Source organism: Ambystoma mexicanum, chromosome 6q (assembly GCF_040938575.1).
Source record: "Ambystoma mexicanum isolate Mex_15411 chromosome 6q, UKY_AmexF1_1, whole genome shotgun sequence".
NCBI classification, from domain to species: domain Eukaryota; kingdom Metazoa; phylum Chordata; class Amphibia; order Caudata; family Ambystomatidae; genus Ambystoma; species Ambystoma mexicanum.
In genome coordinates, this window is record NC_090937.1 from 162,199,348 (window position 1) to 162,215,840 (window position 16,493).

The 16,493-nt window shown below is 42.1% G+C and overlaps 1 long non-coding RNA gene across 1 annotated transcript in view; it reads left to right on the forward strand.

The window, feature by feature from the left end:
• LOC138515848 (uncharacterized) overlaps positions 1-16,493 on the forward strand; it is a 67,245-nt gene that overhangs the window by 34,965 nt on the left and 15,787 nt on the right. The gene's annotated exons all lie outside the window — the stretch shown is intronic.

A 16,493-nucleotide genomic window follows, 5' to 3' on the forward strand; every position in this document is an offset into this window, starting at 1 on the left:
AGTGAGGTGGGGGTGCATAGGTGGTAGGAGGGGGGCTAAAGCATGGGCAATTTCAAAGCCCTGATGTGTACACGTGTGGGCTTTAACTTGTAAAGATAGCTATGCATGCCCTGCAAAACCTACACACTTAAATGAGAATAATTAGGAAAATAATATGGAGCGCAGAGAAATGACAGTGGGAAAAGCTGGAAGAAGCCGTGCGAGCAAGAGGCACAATTACAAGTTGCAGTCCAGCAGCAGAGGGTACCTTAAAAATATGGAAAAAAGTCAAAGCAGATGGGGGACAGATAACAAAGAAAGAGACAACTAGGGCTTTAAGTGAGCTGGGGCAAAGCCCCAGTAGTCTCCCAAAACCTTGATCGAGCCGGCTCACGTTACCCCAGTTAGCCCCAACAACCACTTTTTTTTAACTTTCTGTTCACAGGACTCAAACCTGCACACTGCAGTGACAAGCCAGTGCCACTTTGCACTGGGTTATTCCTTAGGTGGTGGATTTAGTTTGTTCCGTTCCTACACTGCTTTACACATAAAGGCATAATAGGAAATTGTGAGAGCCATTTACAATGGGTTCCTTAGAAACCTCTCTGCTTTTCCCAGGTGTAAATGTCAAGTGGATTCTGTTGGAATACATTGGTTTTCCACCAGCATAAAAATTCATGTTGGCGAAAAACCAAGCAGATTAGGCAGGTCAACTTCGAAGAAGAGGTGTTAAGTCTGCTCTGTTCTCCGACTTCACATGCAAAACTTTACAAATTCCTTTTAACCATAATAAATGGCAGTAAATGCGTTCACTGCCACGTTTTCCACTGGCCAGGACTTGACAAATGACATCATAGCACTATAGGTTTATTTTCCTGTTCCTGAATGGCTGACTATGAGTTACAGCGTGCAAATAAATAAGGTCCTACAAAAATCTCCTACAGACACAAAGTGAAATAAAATGCATGATGAGTCAATTGTCCAACGCAGCTTGTAGGCAGCCTGTTCTGTACCCCATAGTTTCTAATCACCCAACCGGGCACTTTTACAGGTATTCAAACTCAGACACCAATAAGCACAGGGACAGGAAAGGGAAACACAACCTCTCCAGTCTCCTGGACAGCAACCCCTCTTCCCACATCCATGACTAAACAGCTTGACTCACTCTGGACCCCGAGGTTCACTTTCAAAAATACTCTGCTTTATAAAGATGACTTCAAAAGTACACACATCAGAATACATTCCCTAGACAATCATGTTAATCATTATAGAAACATGTTTAGAAAAGCCAGTATGATTCTAGCGTTATATTTCGCCATCTTTAATGAAAGATTAGAGATACCAGAATGCGATTCAGTCAAAGCTGAAAAGAGAGCCCATTGGTTTTGGAAATGTAATTCCCACACTTACACACTCACAACAAAACGCAATGCATAAAAGGGCAACCTGGATATTTGTAATTTTTTGGAAATGGCATGCGTCATACATGATATGAAGAAAATGTGGCATTCGACACAAACGCTATTTGGTGTGTCAAATGTGAACAGAGGACAATAAGAGCGATAGTTTAAACCTTTTTTTTGACAGACACTAATCTCTCCAAAGGCGTACATGTGTGCAGCTAACTTGTGCTTACTTTGAATGCGGTGCCAAAACAAAGCATGATAGAAGGTCAGGTATTGTGAGGCTCAGTGGGTGCCAACAAAATAATATTTCCATGTGTGGTTTAAAGTCTAAAGATAAACAAGACAAGTCTGTATTAGTCTCCAGGGAGTTTTAGCGGTTTTGGGCGTGATAGTTCCTTCCGCCTTCAAGTCCGACCCTGCCGCCTTTTAGTTAGCTGCTTGTGAAGGGAGAATTTGGGCCGGAGCTCAGGAAGCATGTGCTATTAGCAGCTCTAAAAGGCTAAAGCAAGGTACCGTTTGCAGCTTCCAAATGGTATTGCGCTGCTTTAAAAATGCTGAGCATCGGATAACGTGGGGAAGTTTGAAAAACAACTTTGTTCCCCCACCCAGAAATTACGTCCATGATAACAACTGGATAAATCGGTAGGGGTTCAGCAGGCTTAATCTTGTGGTCGTCCCCCATCTCATTAACCCTCCTCATGCAATGTTGAAGTCTGGCTACCTGGTCCAAAGGGTGGGTGAAGATCTTGCTCATTGTGATTCTTCTACTCACCATTGCAAAGGTATGTTCAGAACTTTAATTGTAAGCAGCCAGCAAGCATAGGAAACGTGGCTCAGGTAGTGTATGAAAAAGCCCTGGCTTGGCAATTTCCCTATCGCGAGTAAGGCCAGACACAGACCTGTTCTATTATTCCCTATGTAGATCTAAATATCCCATCCCCGGGGAGTTTCAAGCAGCAGTCAGAAGTCATTCAAAGAGGGGTTAATTTGCTTTCTCCAAATAGCATCCAAGTGGGCAAAGCATAAAAAGAAAAAAAATATATAAGGGAAGGCCGTGGAGCCAAGAAACGGCCACATCTCATTGAAACAAACCACCTTGGGCAGCATTGTTGTGTTGAGAGAGAAAGCTGGAGAAAAATTGCAGATGGGGTCTGCCGACGGTGTGGGTGCAGGTGAAGGCAACGCTAACCTAAAGTTTCATTCTCCATTTAACACTTTGCTTCCGAGACTTTTCTTAAAGCACATACGCTCACCTCAAGGATGCGACTGTGCCAAAAAAATATATATTTGTCGGTGTGGTTTAAACTCTGAAGATAAACAAGACGTGTCTGTTTTTTAATTAGAAGAGGGAGCAGAAGAAAATGAGAGATGCACATTATCCAGGCAAGTATGGCGGAGGTCAAGTATTTCTTTCTGCATCTAGACAAACAAAGAAAGCCCATGTTGGTGGTGTGTCAGGATGTATTTGTTGTTTAAAGCAGACTGGCTCTGCGTGTACCAAACATGTAAACGGAACGAGAGTTGCAGGCTCGGAAATCTGTAATTGTAGCTAAGAGTGGTAAATGTAATTCTTGTTCATTGTCACGTAAAGTGGGAGAGCTGCAGAATTCCAAGGATCCGAAATGTCGAACAAATTTAAATGAAAAAGACAACAAATATATGTTTTATCTAAGAGCAAACATCATGTACTTTCAATAGGCGGTTCCTATTGACACGTGATGTATTGAGGCCTCCCGCTTCTCCATGACATGCAAATGGGAAACAAATTGCAGTTTTGAGTCAGGATGTGGGGTACAATAAAGGCCTTTACCCAACTCCACTACAGTAGAACGTGCATTTAAACAAGGCCACAACAATGCCAGTGCTTTTGTCCTTGGCACATGTGTGGCAACCATTGAATACTGCCACCCAAAGAATAGTTCTGAAATGTTCCTCCCTGCCTTTTGAATCATGAAGAAATAGTATGGAATTCATAGTATGGAAAAGGTATATTGATGATGTTATCATGATGTGGACAGGCACTGAGGATCATTTATCTGAATTTGTTAAATTCCTCAATGCTAACAGCTGGGGTCTTCAGTTTACTTATCAGCACAGTATGAGTACGATTGATTTTCTGGATCTTAAAATTTCCGTATCTAAAGATGGGTTTCAGACTAGAACATTCCGGAAACCAACTGCTGTCAATGCTGTTTTACATTCTTCAAGCTCTCATAAAAACTCAGTGAATAATAATATCCAGAAAGGGGAGTATATGCGAGCAAAGAGAAACTGTTCAAGGGATGCTGACTTTGAGGTGGAAAAATAATTAATTCATGGCCAATTCAAAGCACGGGGTTACATGTCTCATTTACTTACTCAGGCAGAGCGTGCAGTGTCGAGTATGAAGAGAGCTGACTTGCTGACAACCAAAAACAAATCCAATTTGGATCCAGAGCGTTCGCATAAAATCAGACTTATTACACGTTATAACAGTGACAGCAACAACATATATGCGATTCTGAAACACCACTGGCATTTCCTTCAACTAGACCAGGATTTGGGTAAATATCTAGAACCTAATCCTTCAATTACATTCAGCAGAGCACCAACACTTAAGAACATATTATGTCCATCCTTTATGTCTCAACCAGCAAGTGGTGTGACATGGCTATCACAAGGCAAGGCCAAAGGTTTTCACAAATGTGGGAGCTGTAATATGTGTATGCATACTCGGGAGACTCAGACTGTTGACTTTGGTATAACTGGCAAACATATAATCAATGCATTTATTAATTGCAATTCGAAATTTGTAGTTTATTGTATCATCTGCGTCTGTGGCCTAAAGTATATTGGCAGTACAATTAGGCCACTCAAGATTCGCATTCGTGAACATTTCTCCACTTTGTCTGAACAAGATTCCAAATATCCATTGGCCAATCATTGGCAGAACTGTAATCAAATGTATAATGCCAAGGATATTAGATTTACAGGATTACATCAGGTCTCCTTGTCAAAGAGAGCGGGTAATATCGAACTGAAGCTTAGACAATTAGAAGCATGTCTCATTTGCAAACATAGAATGGTCACTAGAGGCCTTCATTCCGATCATGAGTTTCATGTGTTTTTGTGATAGATTTTGATTGATATAGATGATGGTGTTTTTCTTTTTCATTAATACAGTGTCTTCTATAATATTGCCAGTGTCAAGTCAGAATTTCAGGTGTTTGCTTGCTGTACACGTTAGTTGCTTACAATTACAGTATACATTACTTCGATTGAGTGGCTGGGCGTTCGCAGTGAGTTCTGTGCAAATAACAATGATTGTGTATCATCGTGCGGATTCCGTTTGTTTGGGCATAATTAGAGAGTAAATTTGTGCAGCGACTCCATATGTCCTCTGGTTGGCATTGTTGTCCTTGAGTTTTGATTTATATAATCAATTTTGGGCAGCCTTTTACATCAGGTTGCATTGTTATTTAGACATTTACATTAGGTTGCATCGTTATTTATTTATTTCCTCTTCTTGGTTTAATAACTGGTTAACTTTAGTTTATGCTGCTAATAGGACCGGCTGCAATATGCATGCGCCGTGATCCTCCCAAGATAGCGGTGCACTGGTGCCGCCACCTGCGTTGTAGTGGTTCGTTACTGCTCGTAGCTATAAAGCACAGGAGACGCGGCAGCGTGCTCTCCCTTGAACTCATTTCTTAGCCGACCGGCAGGTAAGCAGGACGTGTGAACTTGCACACGGTGCCTGGTTTCTTTTATTTTTGTATTGATTAACACTTTATCATTTAAAGCTAATTAGGCATTCGCCTTTCTTTATAATTTTTTCTTCGCATTGATGATCGCTGGGTCTATGGACATAACATGAGTGGGACGGTTTGGTGACAATGATTTTGTCATAATATGCTAGCATTCTGGGATCGCTGTACACCGCAGTTCTATGTATACTTGACCGTTACAAGTTAACTCAGGTAAATTTCTTATGTTTCTTATTTGAGAGTATAGCTCATTCTCCGGATGGTGGAGAGGACGGTATTTCAGTGTAAATTGTTACTTTTTCCTTTATTTTTTCTTTTTCTTTTTTAGTTACGCATTTTGATTTTGCTCCGTGACTTATTCATTTCCTTGAATTGGTAAGTGCCAATTGGAGTATTTTGCAATGCTACACATCACCCTGTGTGGGGTAGCTTGGTTTTCCAATATTAATTATCCTTTCTCTTAATTACAAGTGGTCCAAATTGTACAAGACTACGTGGTAAATATGAATTATCCTTTCTTTTTTGGCACATGCAACTAGCGATTATGACCTCATGGTTTTTGCAGAGACCTTTACCACGACTGCCCACCCACGAACCTGGCTAACTATAGGCTTTGTTTTATTTTTTCCTTTCTTTTTCTTATTGTTCCTTCGTTTTGGACTGCTCCGATACTTTCCACGATTGGGTAATATGAATAATCATTTTCTTGTGAATGTGATATGTATACCTTGTGTTAAACTCACATCACAATAATTTTGTAAAACATGTTTCTTAAATATTGACAATTCTTGTTTGATATTTGTGCATTGGATGTTGATACACTATGCTGACAACCTGTTGTCCACCAACACTTGGCCCATGCAATCTGAATGTTTTGTGTGCGTTATTCTGCTTATTTTCTCACAATGGTTGATTATATGTACTGTTAACAGCCTCAGAGGAAGAGCTTCGCTCGAAACAAGTGTCAGGTTGTTCGTGACATAAATTAAACAACTGTACATTTGTACTTATTGGCTTAAAATTCTTGTTGTGTGTGGCGCAGTTCGATTGTTGCAATTGTTCTATATTTTTTATACTGTTGGTGCTGGGCAAGACACTCATATATTAACAATTGACCGCAGACGCACATACGCCGTTAATTGAGGCGCAAGCGCTGGGAGTATTTGGCCTTATTGCCCAATTCTTTTTCTCGGTATGTTCAACAAAACTTTATCCCCTGCCCTATGAATGCTCCGGACATCAAATGTATCCCTATGCTATCGTGCACGGGACCGAATGACATTTCACACTTTGTACATGTAAGTCTGCTCATCACATGTTGCGTACTGTATTTATGGCTAAACATCCCTTGTCTTGCCTCTTCACCGATATTTAATCTTTATACTTGCTTTATTGTTTAATTGGCCAATCCCTCCGCCTCCTTGTACACTCGCCTGCATTATGCCTCTAGTAGAAGTTTAGCTAACCTCTGCGTCTATGGATTTACTTGGCGCACCTGAATACTTGATGAAGCTACTGCTTCCACGTGCCTGTGCATTACGCTCTGCATCCTAGCATTGATCACCCGCATTTGTATTGCCAGTTATTTATCTGCCTATAAGTTACTTTACTGACCCTTGAGAAAGCCATTGTTTCCACTTGCCTGTGCATCACGCTCTGTATTTTAGAAATGATTGCCTATATCTGATTTGCCAGTTGCTTACCTGATATCAATGCATATAATCATTGGGACAATGTCCCCTGTGTTTACCTCTAGTGATGTCACTTTTTCATATCCTCGGCATAGTACTGTATGACTAGGGCCCCTATCTCCGTCTGCCCCACTGCCATTGCTTGTGCTCAAAACCCAGAGAGTACCCAACCAGCAGGTTGGCAGTATTGAACTAGGCCCAAGTACCTAGTCTAAGTGTTAGACCGACTATCCAATCTCCAATACACCCACTTTAACTCTTTAGTATGCCCCTTGGTTACTAGACAGTCTGTCTCCTACTTTCCATAAAGTGTGATACTTGCCCAGCCTCCATTGAATAGCACCTGGTCTCTACGTCTGCCTTTGTGTTACACCTATGTTATTACGCAGGGACATCTCCTATGCTCTGCTTGACTCCTAACCAGTTCTCTGTATACAATGTATTTGCCAATGCTCTACACGGTCCTACTAAGAACACTCCTATACATTACTAGCCTACATGACCACACCATGCTCCTTAATCCACCCCTACCTGCGCCAGCGCAGAATGCCCTCAAACAGGTTACCATGACTACTATACCCTGCACTGTTTCACAGAGAAACCTTAAATTACGTGCTAGACTACCTAGGCTCTATGACCATCTAACCAAACTAGCGCCCAGCAATGCCACTCGCAGCCTGCGTAATTCAAGCCTTCACCGGCACCCAATCCAACTTAATAGCAGACTCTTCTGAGAACCTATCTTTCTCATGAAATGTAAACCCAAAACACAACTAGCAATCCTGAAACAAGTTTAGCCTGGGATGAGGGCTGCTCTTATAAATGCACGCTCTATGGTAGCCCATGCTACCGACATAGCTGACTTACTACACAATGAAAACTTAGACCTCTTAGCTGTTACAGAATCTTGGCTTCACCCAGCAGCCGGCCCAGCAATTATGCTAGCCGTGCCAGACGACTACACCCTAGTAAGACTCGACCGTACCACCTCTCGAGGTGGTGTCCTTGCTATTATAGCTAAAACTAACCTATCAGTGAATGTCTCACCACCACACAACATAAATTCCTGTGAATCCCTAACGGCTAAGTTAACTCTATCTAATACGAAGCCTGTATCCATTCACCTAATATACAGACCTCCTGGTCCATTAGGATCTTTTGAAGATGACTTAACAAATATTATACCGCATAATCTCAAGAACTCCTCCCAAAACATCATATTAGGAGATTTTAACCTTGGTCTTAACAACCCATTAGACACTAATGCCACTATAATCAATAACACCCTAGAGGAACTAGGCTTCACTCAGAAAATTACAGCCCCCACCCATACCAAAGGTAGAACCCTGGACTGGCTAGCTATGCACAATTGCCCACTTACAGTCTCAGCCATAATTCCACAGCCGTGGTCTGATCATCACCTGATCACATTCTCCCGAGAGCCCACACTACTGCTGCTACCTAACAGCATATCTCCAGCTGTCCCAACCAGAAATAAGAGAAACATCACTCCTGAAAACCTTATTCCTATGATCCTACCTACTCTTAACGCTATTCCTGACCATTCAGATCCCTCAACCATGGTAGATCTGTATAATAAAGTAATGCTATCTTCCCTTGATGCCATAGCACCTCTCAAAGTGAGAAAGAGCAAACCTCGCAAACATGTGAACAATTGGTTCTCTCCTCACCTTAAGGCTATCAGACAGGAGAAACGACGCTATGAAAAACTCTGCAGATCAGATCCATCTGAAATGAATAAGATAAACCCAAGTAATTTAGCTTCCCAGTGCAAAAGAGAAATCATCCTTGCAAAACAAACCTCTTATGACCTTCGGATCTCTCAAGCGAAATCTAATACTAAAGAGCTCTTCTCAATTCTGAAAGAAATAGAAACTCCTGTCCAGCCGCCTGACTCATGCATCAAGGACAAAAACTGGTGCACAGATATTCAAAATGCTCTTGCCAATAAAATTACTTCTCTGCAAACTAAAATCAGCAACAAAAAAGAATCCCTCCTCTCCACCTCCAAATTGAGTAACACTAGTTCTACTCCTCCTCAACCTACCCGGACGTCACCTCCTGTGCCCACCCCCCTCTTCAACTTCAGTAAAGTCTCTACCAAAGAGGTTGAAAAAGTTATTCTTGCACTCAAACCTTCGAACTGCAATGGGGACCTATGCCCAGCACAACTGATAAAGGATGCAGCCCGAGAACTCTCACCATTTATCACTAAACTAATAAATGCATCCTTTACAGTCGGTACCATACCTAACAATCTGAAACAATCGTGGGTCCTCCCACTCCTCAAAAAACCGAATCTGGATCCTGCCATCCCTACCAACTACCGTTCCATCACTACAGTGCAGTTTCTTCTCAAAATCCTTGATAAAATAGCATACCAACAAATTCAACAATACCTTGAACTTAACCATCTCCTAGGAGTCCGACAGTCAGGCTTCAGACCTCAGCATCTTAAGATCTATAAGACTGTGCTTATATATCTTAAGGCACAGATAGATGAGCTGAGAGATGAGGGAAAGACAGCACTCCTGTTACTTCTCGATCTCTCAGCTGCATTTGATTTGGTCAACCACGAGTTTCTCTGCACAAACCTACAATCGGCAGTTCATTTCTCCCAGGAGGCAACTGAATGGATTTAGTCCTTCCTCAACAACCGTACTATGTGAGTTTTTTCCCCTTCAGCAGCCGCTGACCCTATGCCCATTACCTGTGGTGTGCCACAAGGTTCTTGTGTCTCCCCCACCCTGTACAACATTTTTACAAAGCCCTTTTTATCTAAATCTAGATGGGCTGGGTATCACCAACACAAACTATGCTGATGATACCCAGATCCTCATCCCACTGATGGAGGATTATGACAAGGATTAAGCCTTTGTAAATCGAGTGTACCTCATCATCCAGGCATGGATGGCTTCTCATGGTCTATGCTTGAATGATGACAAAACAGAACTCTTCACACTAGGCACTGAACACAATCTCAATAAATTATGTCAAAACTACTCATCTTTTGTCATTGACAATAATATCATCACCGTAGCCAAGGAGGTTAAAACCTTAGGATTCTATTTAAACTCAATGCTCACCTTCAAAAAACAAGTCAATGCCATGGCTTCCACCACATCTTATACATGTAAACTCATTAGGGCAGCCAAACCATTCCTCTCACCAAACAACTGCATCACTCTAGCTAGAGCATTGATCCTATCCAAGTTGGATTATTGCAACGTGCTCTATGTAGGCAGTAACAAATACATTACAAATAAAATTCAAACCCTACAAAACAATGCATTAAGAGCAGCCCTAAGCCTCCCAAGGAAAGCACATATCTCAGAGACGAGAAGATCGTACAATTGGCTTTCCACAAAAGATAAGATTTTCCTTAAATCGGTCTCTCTGACCCATAAATGCCTACACCAAGCGGCCCCTCAATATTTGATAACGAGATTCACCAGACCGACTTCTTGCCGCCCCTCTAGAAAAGCCAATTCAAACCTCCTCCTTGTCCTAAGATTTAAAGGTACTATGTCTGGAGGGAATAGCTTTCCTGTCAAAGCAGAACAATTTTGGAACTCCCTACCACCATCTCTCAGGGAAGAACTTCCCTACCCACAATTCAGATCTAACACCATCCGTTGGATCAAGGAACATGACATCTAACGCTAAGACACCTAATCTCTTCCACTGCTACGCCTATTGTAAATTTTGTATAAACTTTATATCCTCTCACCGCTATGCTTAGATATATCTATAACTTGTAAACTATGTATATTCACCTATACTTTTATACTCTGATGCATTGGTCCTAATGTTTGACGCTTCCAACATTGTAACCTAGTTGGATTCATTTACTGTGTGCTCTGTTACTTAAGTTGTACACTCCTCTTGCTGCTTTGTGCCCTGCTACCCACGGGTTAGGTGCGCTTTACAAATAATAAAAACAAACAAACAAACAAAGTTTCTTCACATATGAGGGATTATTGGTCATGGTGTCACTTGAAATTCCCAAATCGAGTAAGATATTGAGACACCTTTTTGACCATAAATCCGGGTAACTTCCAGGTTCAGTCACCAAAAGTGCAAATTGCATGGGGCAGGATGGTTTAATTTTGTTGAAGAGTTGTAGAGTCGTCCACTTTACTCTTGCATATTTAGAAAGTAGACCAGTATCGTGACGAATAATGCCTATGGGAACTGCATTTGGTAAGTGCAAGACAGCTCAACAAAACTTCCCCTCCAGTCGATCCCATATGTCCCATGGGAGGGTTCGGCTCCAAAGTTATAGTGTGAACGACCTTTGATTATAAAAACGAACAAACGGGAGAAGTGAAAATGTGCCATATGTATGTCCTATTAGCTTCCCCTGCGCAGATAATTGATTCCAAATGTTCCAAATGGGTAATATTTAGTTAGAACCAAAGAATTTGTAATGTAAACACATTGAGAACAATAAACACAGGTTATATTAGGCAAACACCATGTCAAGAGGATCTAATTAAAGCTTGATTAAACATTGCACTTCCCTTATGATGTCCAATTATATGGTCTAATTCCCATAGGAAATCAGTGAATTTCCGGCAGTGAAGTCATGGAAATCCTGCCCTGACCCTTCCTGGGAGGACAGGGGTTGGATCAGTAAGGTGGGGGAGGGGACAGGGGGGGTAAGGAGGCTGAAGCATGGCCAATTGTAAAGCCATAATGCGCACGTGTGGGCTTTAACTTGTAAAGATATCTATGCATGACCTGCAAAACCTGCACACTGTAATGTGAATAACCAGGAAAATAATATGGAGCTGTGAGAAATGACAGTGGGGGAAGCTAGAAGAAGACGTGCGACCAAGAGACACAATTACAGTTTCTGTCCCTCAGCAGAGGGTACCTTAAAAATAGGGAAAAAAGTCCAAGCAGAGAGGGACAGAATGACAAAGAAAGAGAGAACCAGGGTTTTCAGGGGGCCCTGGCTAGCTGGGGCTATGCCCCGGTAGTCTTCCAAAACCTTGTCTGAGCCAGCTCACATTACCCAAGTCAGCCCCGACAACCACTTTTTTACTTTCCATGCACAGGATTCAAACCTCCATACTGTAGTGGCAAGCCAGTGTCACTTTGCACTGGACTATTTCTGAGGTGGTGGATTTTGTTTGTTTCGTTCATAGACAGCTTGACACATAAAGGCATAATAGGCAATTGTGAGAGCCATTTACAATGGGTTCCTTTGGTACCTGTCTGCTTTTCCCAAGTCTAAAAGTCAAGTGGATTCTGTTGGAATACATTGGTTTTCCACCAGCATAAAAATACATACAGACGAAAAACCAAGTGGGTAAGGCGGGCAGACATCGAAAAACAAGTTAAGTCTGCTCTGCTCTCCAACTTGAGACGCAAATCCCTATAAACACCTTTTGACCATAAATAAAATGGTAGTAAAGGCGTTCACTGACACTTTTTCCACTGGTCAGGACTTGACAAATGACGTCATAGGACTATAGCTTTATTTTCCTGTTCCTGAATGGCAGACTACAAGTTACAGCGTGCAAATAAATAAGGTCCTACAAAAATCTCCTACAGATACAAAGTGAAATAAAATGCATGATGAGTCAATTGACCAACGCAGCTTGTAGGCAGCCTGCTCTGTACCCCATAGTTTCTCATCACCCAACCGGGCACTTTTGCAGGTATTCAAACTCAGACACCAATAAGCACAGGGACAGGAAAAGGGAAACGCAACCTCTTCAGTCTCCCGGACAGCAACCTCTCTTCCCACATCCATGGCTAAACAGCTTGACTCACTCTGTACCCCGAGGTTCACTTTCAACAGTAGATGGCTTAAAAAGCACACACATCACAATAAATTACCTCGAGAAACATGTTTATCATTATAGAAATATGTTCAGAAAAACGATTATGATTGTAGCGTTTTATTTCCCCATCTTTAATGAAAGATTACAGATACCAGAGTGCGATTTAGTCAAGGCTAAAAAGAGAGCCCATGTGTTTTGTAAATGTAATTCCCAGACGTACACACTCACAACAAAACGCAATGCATAAAAGGGCAACCTGGATGTTTGTCATTGTTTGGAAAAAGCATGCGTCATACATGATACGAAGAAAATGTGGCATTCGACAAAAACGCTATTTGGTGTGTCAAATGTGAACACATGAAAATAAGTGATAGTTTAAACCTTTTTTTGGCAGACACTTTTTTATCTCTGCAAAGGAGTGCATGCGAGCAGCTAACTGGTGCTTACTTTAAATGTGGTGCCAAAACGAAGCATGATAGAAGGTCAGGTATTGTGAGGCCCAGTGGGTGGATGTGTGTCTCCAGGGCGTACTAGTTATCCCCTTGTGAAGGGAGAGTTTGGGCAGGAGCGCAGGAAGCATGTGCTATTAGCAGCTCTAAAATGCTAAAGCAAGGTACCATTTGCAGCTTACCCCTATGGTAAGAACTGGATAAATCAGTGGGGGTGAAGCAGGCGTAATCTTGTGGTCGCCCCCCGTCTCAGTAACCCTCCTCATGCAATGTTGAAGTCTGGCTACCTGGTCCAAAGGGTGGGTGAAGATCTTGCTCATTGTGATTCTTCTACTCACCATTGCAAAGGTATGTTCAGAACTTTAATTGTAAGCAGCCAGCAAGCATAGGAAACGTGGCTCAGGTAGTGTATGAAAATGCCCTGGCTTGGCAATTTCCCTATCGGGAGTAAGGCCAGACACAGACCTGTTCTATTATTCCCTACGTAGATCTAAATATCCCATCCCTGGGGAGTTTCAAGCAGCAGTCGGAAGTCATTCAAAGAGGGGTTAATTTGCTTTCTCCAAATAGCATCCAAGTGGGCAAAGCATAAAAAGAAAAAAAATATATAAGGGAAGGCCGTGGAGCCAAGAAACGGCCACATCTCATTGAAACAAACCACCTTGGGCAGCATTGGGCAGCATTGTTGTGTTGAGAGGGAAAGCTGGAGAAAAATTGCAGATGGGGTCTGCCGACGGTGTGGGTGCAGGTGAAGGCAAAGCTAACCGAAAGGTTCCATTCTCCATTTAACACTTTGCTTCCGAGTCTTTTCTTAAAGCACATACACTCACCTCAAGGATGCGACTGTGCCAAGAAAAATTATATTTCTGGGTGTGGTTTAAACTCTGAAGATAAACAAGACGTGTCTGTTTTTTAATTAGAAGAGGGAGCAGAAGAAAATGAGAGATGCACATTATCCAGGCAAGTATGGCGGAGGTCAAGTATTTCTTCTCTGCATCTAGTCAAACAAAAAACGTCCATGTTGGTGGTGTGTCAGGATGTATTTGTTGTTTAAAGCAGACTGGCTCTGCGTGTGCCAAACATGTAACTGGAACGAAAGTTGCAGGTTAGGAAATGTATAATTGTAGCTAAGAGTGGTAAATGTAATTCCAAGGATCTGAAATGTCGAACAAATTTAAATGAAAAAGACATCAAATATATGTTTTATCTAAGAGCAAACATCATGTACTTTCAATAGGCGGTTCCTATTGACACGTGACGTATAGAGGCCTCCCGCTTCTCCATGCCATGCAGATGGAAAATAAATTGTAGTTTTGAATCAGGATGTGGGGTACATTTAAGGCCTTTACAGAACTCCCTTACAGCAAGAAGTGCATTTAAACAAGGCCACAACAATGGCAATGCTTTTGTCCTTGGCAAATGTGTGGCAACCATTGAATACTGCCACCCAAAGAATAGTTCTGAAATGAACTCCCTGCCTTTTGAATCATGAAGAAAATGCCATTTGAATCATGATGGAAATGACCCACAGTCGGAAAGGATCTACTTTGGCTATTCTGGCATCTGAAAACCAAAGTTGCACACTGCAGGCAAGGCGGCCTGAAATTTATTTTCCCTTTCAGCTAAAATATCACAAAGTATGCACTACTCTTAAAAAATAGGCCTGCGTGCGCATCCCATCGGAAATACCAAACAAAGTAGGCAATGTATCCTAAACACAACCGTGGCAAACTGTTCATTCAATTAAGGAGAAAGAATCTTACAGTGTAACTGGCACGGTTTTGTTTTTCTTTACTGTGATCACTGCACTCTGAAAGTGGGAAAGAAAAGAATACGGGAGATGATCAATTAGAAAAGCAGAGGCTTTCTGTGTGCAAACCATAAACCACTCAAACATTGCAAACTCATACAAAATATTCATAACCTGGTCACCTCTAATGGGATGACCATCTATTGGAAAAAGATTAAGGGGCATTCCAGAATAGAGGGACCAGACAAAACTGGAAATGACCAGGCTGATCAGGCAGCCAAAATCAGAGCCATCCAGTGGGACCTCCTTGAGATCGAGTCCCTGTTGAGGGAAATCCAGATCACTGCTGTCACCAGGTACAAAAACTCGCCCACAATGAACTCTCAACTGCCCCGTTGAGTAAGGAGACCCAAGGTGCTGATTTGATCATGGCACAAAAGGGGATCAGATCATTGGGAAATGTTACCAACACATTAAGGACCCTGTGAACTTTCCTCTGCCAGAAACCTATTACATTGGGAAAGAGGATCTCTGATTGTTAATGAAGTTTCACAAAATGTTCTGAATCCAAGACGGTTTGTTGGTAAGGAGATCCATCTCTGGATGTGACCAGTGGGTGATAACTACCTCATTCCGAAGCCTGATGCTAAGGCACACCCATGACGTGGACACAGCTGGTCATCAGGGGTTTCATACTACTTTAGAAATTTTGCAAGAGGTTGCATACTGGCCAGACATGGGGCAGGACCTCAACCAATATTTGAAAGAGTGTCTTGTGTGGCCCTAATTTCAGCCAAGTTCACTCACACATCTTGCTCCCCTCTAGAAGAGCGGGACGAAACTGCCTTGGTCAGATTTACAAGTAGATTTCATCAGGCCCATGATTTGCTCCTCTAGGGAGAACAAGTACATGTTAACAGTAACATAATAGTTTACCAAATGGGTGGAATGGCTCCCGCCCCCAAATTGCAAGGCTGAAACAGCAGCTGCCCTGATGATCAACCAGATCTTCTTGTGTTTCAGCCTTCCCCAAAAGATTGAGTCAGACCGACGAAATCACTTCACCAGTGAAGTGATAACGAAGATGTAGGAGATACTTGGGTAAAAAGGAAACTCGATATTGCTACCACCAATCCTCTAGTCGGGGAGGTAAGAGGTACAATAAAACCATTGTGAGCATTTTTAAGACGCTTGTGGTGGTTTCTGGGCCTAGTTGGGACATCCGATTACTGCTTGTCCTGATGACCATCAGATCTACACCATCTTGTGTGACCAAATGTCTTTTTTTGAGCTAATGACTGGATGAAAAATAGTGCTACCTCAGCATCTGCTCCATAGAACACAGGAATAGACACTGATTAACACCTCCACAACACATGAAAATGTTGAAAATCTGAGAAAACACCTTCAGCATGCTTTTGCATACCCTCAGCGGAACCTGGAGAAATCGACAGAAGGGATGAAAACATGCTACGACTTAAAAACAACAAAAAAAAAAATCTAGTTGGTGAAAAGGTCTACTTGTACAATCTTCGAGGATCCAGACTAAGGAGAGGAAATTCTTCCCCTCCTGGTGTGGTCCCTTTGAAATTGTAGACAAAATTTCATTTTCCTCATACAAGATCCACAGGATCTGTCAGAGGAGAAATGGGTCCA